This window comes from Lemur catta, chromosome 24 (assembly GCF_020740605.2).
Source record: "Lemur catta isolate mLemCat1 chromosome 24, mLemCat1.pri, whole genome shotgun sequence".
Lineage (NCBI taxonomy): Eukaryota > Metazoa > Chordata > Mammalia > Primates > Lemuridae > Lemur > Lemur catta.
Genome location: NC_059151.1, coordinates 1,122,285 through 1,129,996, shown reverse-complemented (window position 1 = coordinate 1,129,996; position 7,712 = coordinate 1,122,285).

Genomic DNA, 7,712 nt, shown 5'->3' with positions numbered 1-7,712 from the left:
AAAAGTTTTGTCATTCAAATAAGTAAAATAAGTAAATAAATAAATATTGCTCTGTGGCAAGCACACTGCCAGATGCCAGAGACACTGCCGAGAATAAGACAGCATCTTCCCTCAAGGTGCTTACACGCTGCTGGGAGGACCAGTAAGCACAGAAGTGCACAAGATTGTTCAGAAGTGTGAAAAATGCTCTAAGGAAACCAAGAGGAGGCTGAGCTGGAGTAACTAGTGGGAGACACTTTTAACAGACTCTGCAGGGAGGACATCTCTGAGGAGGGAAGAGTGGGCTGGTGAACAGCTGGAAGACAGGCATTGCCGGCATCGCGGTTAGGGCAGAGTTAGTGAGGTTGAGCGGAGTGGAGGATATAACAGGAGAGGGAGGAAAGGACCAGATTCATTCCAGGGAGCTGGGAAGACACCGGAGAGTTCTGAGCTGGAAAGTGACATGATTTCTCTTTTAAAAAAAAATGCCACTCTGACTTATCTGTAAAATCCCCTGCAGGGAGAAGAAGGGAGGCCAGTGGAGAGGCGACAGCGACAGACCAGGCTAAAGATGAGGTTTGGCGTAAAGACAGAGGTAAGCGAGAGGACTCGGGGTTTATTTTGAACGTTTAGCCAAAAGAAGCTGCTGGTTTGGGGAGAAAGAAAAGGCACCAGAGTGAGTCTGAGATTTTTGGCTCTAGTCACTGAATAAATCATCGTGCTGTTTATTAAACTGTGGAAGTCTAGAAGCTTACCTGGTTTGAGAACAAGAGTCGACTTCTGGACATGCCGGGTTCCAGACTCCTGCCAGGCTTCCCAGCAGCTGATGGTGTGAACCTGGCCTTCTGGGAGAGGTTGAGGCAGGAGATTTAAACCTGGCAGTCATTAGCATACACGGGGTATTTTCAAGCAGAGGTGAGATCACGTGGGGAATGATTTTAGAGAACAGAAAACAGGCAAAAACCGAGCCTGGGGTCCTGCAGGGTTTAGGGGTTGTGTCAAGGAGGAGCCAGCCAAGGAGACGAGGAAGGATCAGCCGCCCCAGTGGCAGAGAGACCAGGAGCATGTGGCTCTTTGGAAAACAAGTAAAAAAAAAAAAAAAAAAAAAAATGCGTTTTATGAAGGACAGAATCATCAACTTTTTGACAGACCTTCAGAAATGTTGGTAATAAGTCACAGGTGGATTGCATGCCTTAGTATATTTTAGGAAATTGTGCTTTAGTATAATACCAGATACAAACACTCACAGCTAATGTTTTGGGAGGTGGAGCAAAGAATTAATGCCTCAAGATCACGCTCTGGATACATAATATTTTAGGGTTTGTACAGCCACTGAAACTTTCAAGTTTGGCGTGGCTTATGAGGATAAAGTTCCTTATGTGCAAGAAATATGCCTCTCCACATATAGAAAGAGGATCTTGTTCTATATCCGCATCTTAGTTCCCTCATATTTTTCTTTGGCCGTCCCGACCCCTCCCTTGTGCTTGTGGACCATAATTCCTTTTCCCAGAGAGTGGATTCCCCGGAAGCACTCCAAGACTGAGAGTAGCACTAGGAGCTTTATTGGGGAGCGCTGTTAAGAGTCACTCTTGTAAGTAGGGTTGTCAGATCTAGCAAAAAAAAAATACAGGATGCCCATGCAATATTTGGAATATGTTTACGCTAAAAAGATTATTAGTTGTCTACCTGGAATTCAGATTTAACTGGGAGTGTTGTATTTTATCTGTGTCGCTGCCTAGTAAGAAGTGAAAAGGGTAGAGTAGAGGGAGAAGGTGATCTTCTATGTGGTTGCAGCTGATGCCTCAGCTGACCCTAAGTGGTGCTTTGGAGCTGGTGTGGCCTTCAGATTTGTTGAAAATCGTGGCAAAGGGGCAGGCCGTTGTACCTCTGAATCAGCCAGTCATTGGCCCCAGGTACCCTGGGGATGGGGCTAATCTTGGTAGTTCTTTAAGGTTCCGGGGCACAGCCTTGAGCAGCTCCATTTCCAGTAGCTGGGGTAGGAATGTCACAGAACTGAAGAGGGAATCCGGACCAAGCAGCAGAGTACCCACGGTTTAAATGCCAACACCTTAGAAGGCATTCATTTCCTTGTAGGCGGTTTCCTTCTATATCTATTAGATAAGGTAGCTAGATATATCCTGAAACTTACAAGTGATAAACTAAAAAGTGCTAGCCCTAAAATTGGCTGTTCAATTGTTAGGTGGTAGCAGTAATTGTAGCAGTCAAGTTACTAATGCTAATAAGATTGCCTGGAGAGCCCAGCCCCTCCCACATTTGTTTAATTGTTCATCTTCCCATCTAGACTATAAGCTTCTTGAGGGAAGGAACCATATCTTGTTTGTCTCTGTGTACTCAGTACTGTATTCTCTGTCTAGTAGGCACTCAACCAATGTCTATGGCAAACAAACAGGGAGCAGTTAATAAAGCCATCCAAAGTGCAATGTACGAAAGCCAGACCCACCCTCTGGCAGGGTGGAGAAAAGCTGATATGAGGCCCCAGAATCAGTATCAGACATCATTTTCATTTTTCCACTCATTTTCTTAAGCAATACAAAACTGGTGCGACTCCCCCTGGCCTTTGAGTCTCTTTATTAAGCCATTGATGAATCTTGACTAATCACTGAATCATTTAGTTCACTAAATATTCACTGAGTGCATGGTTGTTTCAACATATGACTCATGACATGTTGTAAAGAGTTTGAAAGAAAAAGGGCCCTTTCCGATCTGGGTCCCTTTGGGAACGTTTTGGAAACTTTGGAAGTCTTTTTCTTAAAGGAAGGAAGACACTTTACACTGCCTAGTGGGAAGAGCAGGAAGCTTCTATTTCTCTTTCAACCTGCAACCTCACCTCTCATGAATGCTCTCTTCCATTAACCCTTGCGTGAGTCACCCTGATGCCTGGTGATAATCCTCTGGTGGACATGCCTCTCCTCCCAGAATGAGTGTGGACATGAAGCAGTCTCCAGATTCCCTAAAGCCAGACTGGCGATCCCGAACTTTCACCGCACTGGGTCCTGCCTGCACAGCCTGCCTCTGGCTCCACACCCGCCTCTACGCCCACGGCAGGGAGCTGTGACCGCAGAGGCAGATGCTCGCAGGGTGGTCCTCTGAGCACACCCTCGGGGAAAGAGATGTGAAATATTTATTGACTGCAGGCCAAGGTTACAGGCACGCTGGCTGAAACCACTGCAGAGGTGCCTCTGTAACACCCAAGGCAGACGTGGCAACATCTGCCAGCCCCCTCACATGCCCTGGGGGAGGTTTGTCTGCACTAATCCCAGCAGTCCAAAAAGCAAAAGTTGTTCTCAAAGGAAGTCTGATATATAATCCTTTATTCAAGACCAACAGTGGGAGGTGATGTTTTGTTAAAAATATGCTAAGTTTGTTAACCATCTTCTTGCTTCCAGCAAACAGGTAGAAAAATAGCTGAAAAGTTAAGCAAGACTCAGGGCCACGTGCGTGTCTTGATTTTTTTTTGATTCACACTCTTGTTTCTGTGCTACGGACATCCTTGTCTTGGGAAATAAGTCAGACTTTGGGAAGCACAGGACACTGTTTCTAATTTCTGGGCAATCCTAAAACCAGATAGCATTGATTTTCCAATCCCAACTATCAAGCCAACATTGGTTGTAACAGATGGAATTTGAGGTCTACCTAGAAAAGCCTACATAGCATTTTCCTATGCTCTATCGGGGCCCTAATTATCTTTAAGCATAGAAAAATCTTTCATCTTTGGCAAGTCCAGTAGTTCAACCACCAATGAAAACATTCTATAAATTCCCAAAAGGAGCATCAAGGGAACTTGTGAATTACCCCCCAAATATATATTGTAACCTATAGCTTCAGTTTTTGGGTCTATCATGATAAACAGTGTCCCAACATATTAAATTCCTTTGGCATGAATAAGTGCCATTTTTAACCCACTGAGAACTAGATATAATATTCAAAAATAGAATTCACTGTCCCGATAATATAAGCAAAAATGTAAGTTTCCCTCAAAATGTATATATTTAATTCTATCCCCAAAACCCCAGCATAGTATAAGGATCTAAATGAATATTGGATGCTTTTATAAGAAATGTATTAGTGTTTCTGTCATAAATTATCAGCAACTAAGAAATCATTATTCTTTTAGTTTAACTTGGCTCCTTAGGTCCTAGGAGTTTTGTTAGACAGAGTTGATTTTGCATCATTAAACATGAAGCTCCCTTGATCAGCAGAGAGATCTTGTGGTCTGTCCTCTGCACCAGCAAGCTGGGAATGGGTGTACATTTCTTACATTTGCTCCCTTGCTCTCTAGATGGTAAAGGCTGAGAATCTTGGGCAACATGATTTCTAATGTGAAAACAAACTGTCTCTCAGAGCCTACCTACTTTTTTTTACAGAGTGATACAACTAATGTGGCAACATACATCGGCATAACTTTCCCTCCTAATCACAATTTACAGGAACTCCAGGCTTCAGATGGAATTTATAGTAGTCATTGTGATGTATGTTACTCTTTCATCACTTAAACAGAAAACATGTTTTTGCTCCTTTGTAATGCATCCTTTATGCAAAAAAAAAAAAAAAAAAACCCCTCAAAAGAATTAACTGAGGACATGCTACTACTTTTAGGCTACTTTTTGCTTTTAAAATTTAAACTTCATTCTTTCACTTGCTCCACTATGATGGCGATGGTTATGGAAGTCTTGGTATATTCTCCTTGTGCCTTTAACATTCTAGTGTACAGGTATGCTTACTCTGAGGGGCCCTGTATTGAGGCAAATGCAGGACAACCAGCAAAGTGTTAAAAACGTAAATGCATGACCTGTGTCAGAGTATGGAAACAAGTTATCGAATGCACACATCCCACAAAGAGAGCCGGATCGTAAATGAAGCGCTGCTGTTGGAAGCCCAGACATAATTGCACTCCAGAGAGTGAAAGACTCGGGGTTGCCTCCTCAGCAGAAATCCACCTCCCTGTATGAAAATCTGATAAAATTTTCCAGTTTCCCACAGAGGGAACAACAGAGAATTTAATGAGAAACACATTGGAACTGGACCTGTCACTGTGTGATTATGCATTCACTAATCTCTCTGTAGGGTACAGAAAAGAGTCAGTCTTCTCTGAGAGCGTTTATCTTAGGAAAGGGGAAAACACATCTAGAAATAAATTACCCAAAAGAAACGTCTTCATTCTCCCACTGACACCTACTGACACCCCACTGGACTGCTTGTTTGGCCACTAGCAAAGATGGTGGGATTGGCATGGCGACCTATTTTTATGATTGCCAGTGACATTGAAGTATCATACGATGATGAATTTATTGATACTTAAATGCAGCTGCAAGTACCTGATGTTTTTAGTTTGGTCTCAGAATTTGTGTTTGAGAAGTTCAGGTACAGGGAGGGGGCTTGTGGATGGTCCTACTCTTATCGTAGGAGCTATTTCACATGTAACACGAAATTCTCTCACCCATCATCATCGTCTTTATCACATCGATCTTATTCAGCACATATATCCATCCTAAAAGCATTTTTGAGGCTATGTTTAATAGCCTCCACAAAGTGTTTAAGTCCCAGGGACACATGGTTCAAAATTGCTGTCAGCTAAGAGCACTTCTGAAGTTCTTTTTATTAGCATGATCGTAGGGCGGGCAACGTGCAATGAGGGCAGATATGTTCCCTCCGGAAGTTCAAAATGCGAAAGTACCTTGATGTAAACATCCACAAAGAACGTACTAAACGAGCACAGAGCAAGTAACATGATGTCTCACCAGCTGAGCGCCTGGTGCAAGGCAGGACCTCAGAAAATGCTTCCTGCCTTCTTGGGAGAAAGTAAGCGAATGGTATTGGAAAGGTGTGTCGTGAGCCATCCTTCTTTGGAGGCGTGATGTCAGGATGAGATTACTCATATTTCCTCACGAATTTCTAGATGAACTCGTGAAGAATGTGAAATTTTAATCGCAAAAGAGATACTAAAGTTACGTGTTTAGGTAAGGCCCTGGAGCTATTTATTATCCACAATGATACTACTCTGGTACTACTACCATTCCTCCCCTCCAGATTAAGTTAAAATTTTGACATCCCTCATAAAATGCTAAGCCCAGGTCAATCCCCATTTTGTAACTCTCTTGATCCAATCACACTTACTCAGTTTTTTTTTTTTTTTAACAAAGATAAGGTCTTTTAAAAATATCTATGTTTATTATATCATTGCCAGTTTTTTTTTTTTTATGTGGTTGTCTAGTTTCATCTGGACATAGGTTTTTAGCTTCATCTGGACATAGGTTTAGTTTCATCAGAGGAGGAACCATGTCCCCTTTTTGGATCTCAGAGAACATTTAACATTTTAAAACTCATAAAATCATTGATGATAAAGCTGGAAATAATGTTAGCGATCAAATGGCAGAGGACAAAACAAGGGTGAAAGAGCGAGTCGTGATGTCTGTGGCATAATCAAGACAAAAAAAATTTAAAAATAAGAGAAATAAAAGTCTTAGATGCTATAGATATGTAATTTTAATAATGTATATAAAAATTTGGAAATAAATTTTGTCAGTATCCCTTATTACTGTCACATGATTTTGAACTGCTGGACCACTATGACTCAACTAAAAGAACCAAGGTAATTTATATACACCCATACTTTCAAATTAGTTTTCTCAGAAGGAAGTGAAGGTAGGTTTTGTAAAGTAAACACCACCACATCATTACATCTTTTTGGGAACCTCTATTTGTCTCCATAGATGTTCCAAATAAAGAATATCTTAAATTAAATTAAATATAATATAATTAATAAAACTGACATGTCAGTCTGAAGATGTTTGTCATCTATAGTCTAGGCAAATTAGGTTCCTAAATATTAATGTAAAATTTATTGATGTTTTTAGATTTAGATGAACATAATCATAATCAATAACTTTCTTTGATGTTAATTGGGTCTAATTACTTAAAAATAATCAAAAACTACATAAGCAAGAACCCTCTTAGAAAGCTCTATTAGTAAGGTGTTATATTTATACATATTGTCTGTACAGGAATTCATTTAATTAATTCAGGTAACTTTATGCTTCACTGAGCACTCATTAAATGTAATTGTGTATGCCCAATAAACTAAAGATAAGTGTAATTTAAATTTTTTTAACTTTAACTTGGCTTTACATTTTGAAATTAATAATTCCTGACTTGCATAGTACATATTTGGTAGCTGTCCTGCTTTAAATTTCATATACTAATCAAATCAAACTAGCAGTACAAAATATGCTATTTCTTTTTAGTTTAATGTAAACTATGAGAAACATTTAGCCTATATGATATATACATTAATTTAGTTTGTTGTTAACCATAATTATCATTGTTTCCTTGTCCATTTAGGAATATATGTTTATTAGTTTCCCCCCTGTTTTAAAACTTAAATCATTCATGCGTTCAAAGAACTTGATATACAGTGCACAATTCTTAATAATAGATTAAACTAGAGGAATATTTTTAGCTTTGTACTGTGTATATAAGATGATATGCCAATTGGATAAGAATTGGATATATCTTTGTTTACAAAATGTCATTGTTTCATTTAACCCAGTTGTATTTTAAAGCATAAATTAATTAAAACATTTGTAGCATTTCATTTTATATTTTTAAAAAATCATGCATTAAATGCAAACAATGTTTAATCAGATTATTGGCTTTATAATAAAATACTATACTAGATTATACACATGATGTTTAGTTGAGGAATGGGTTTTTGT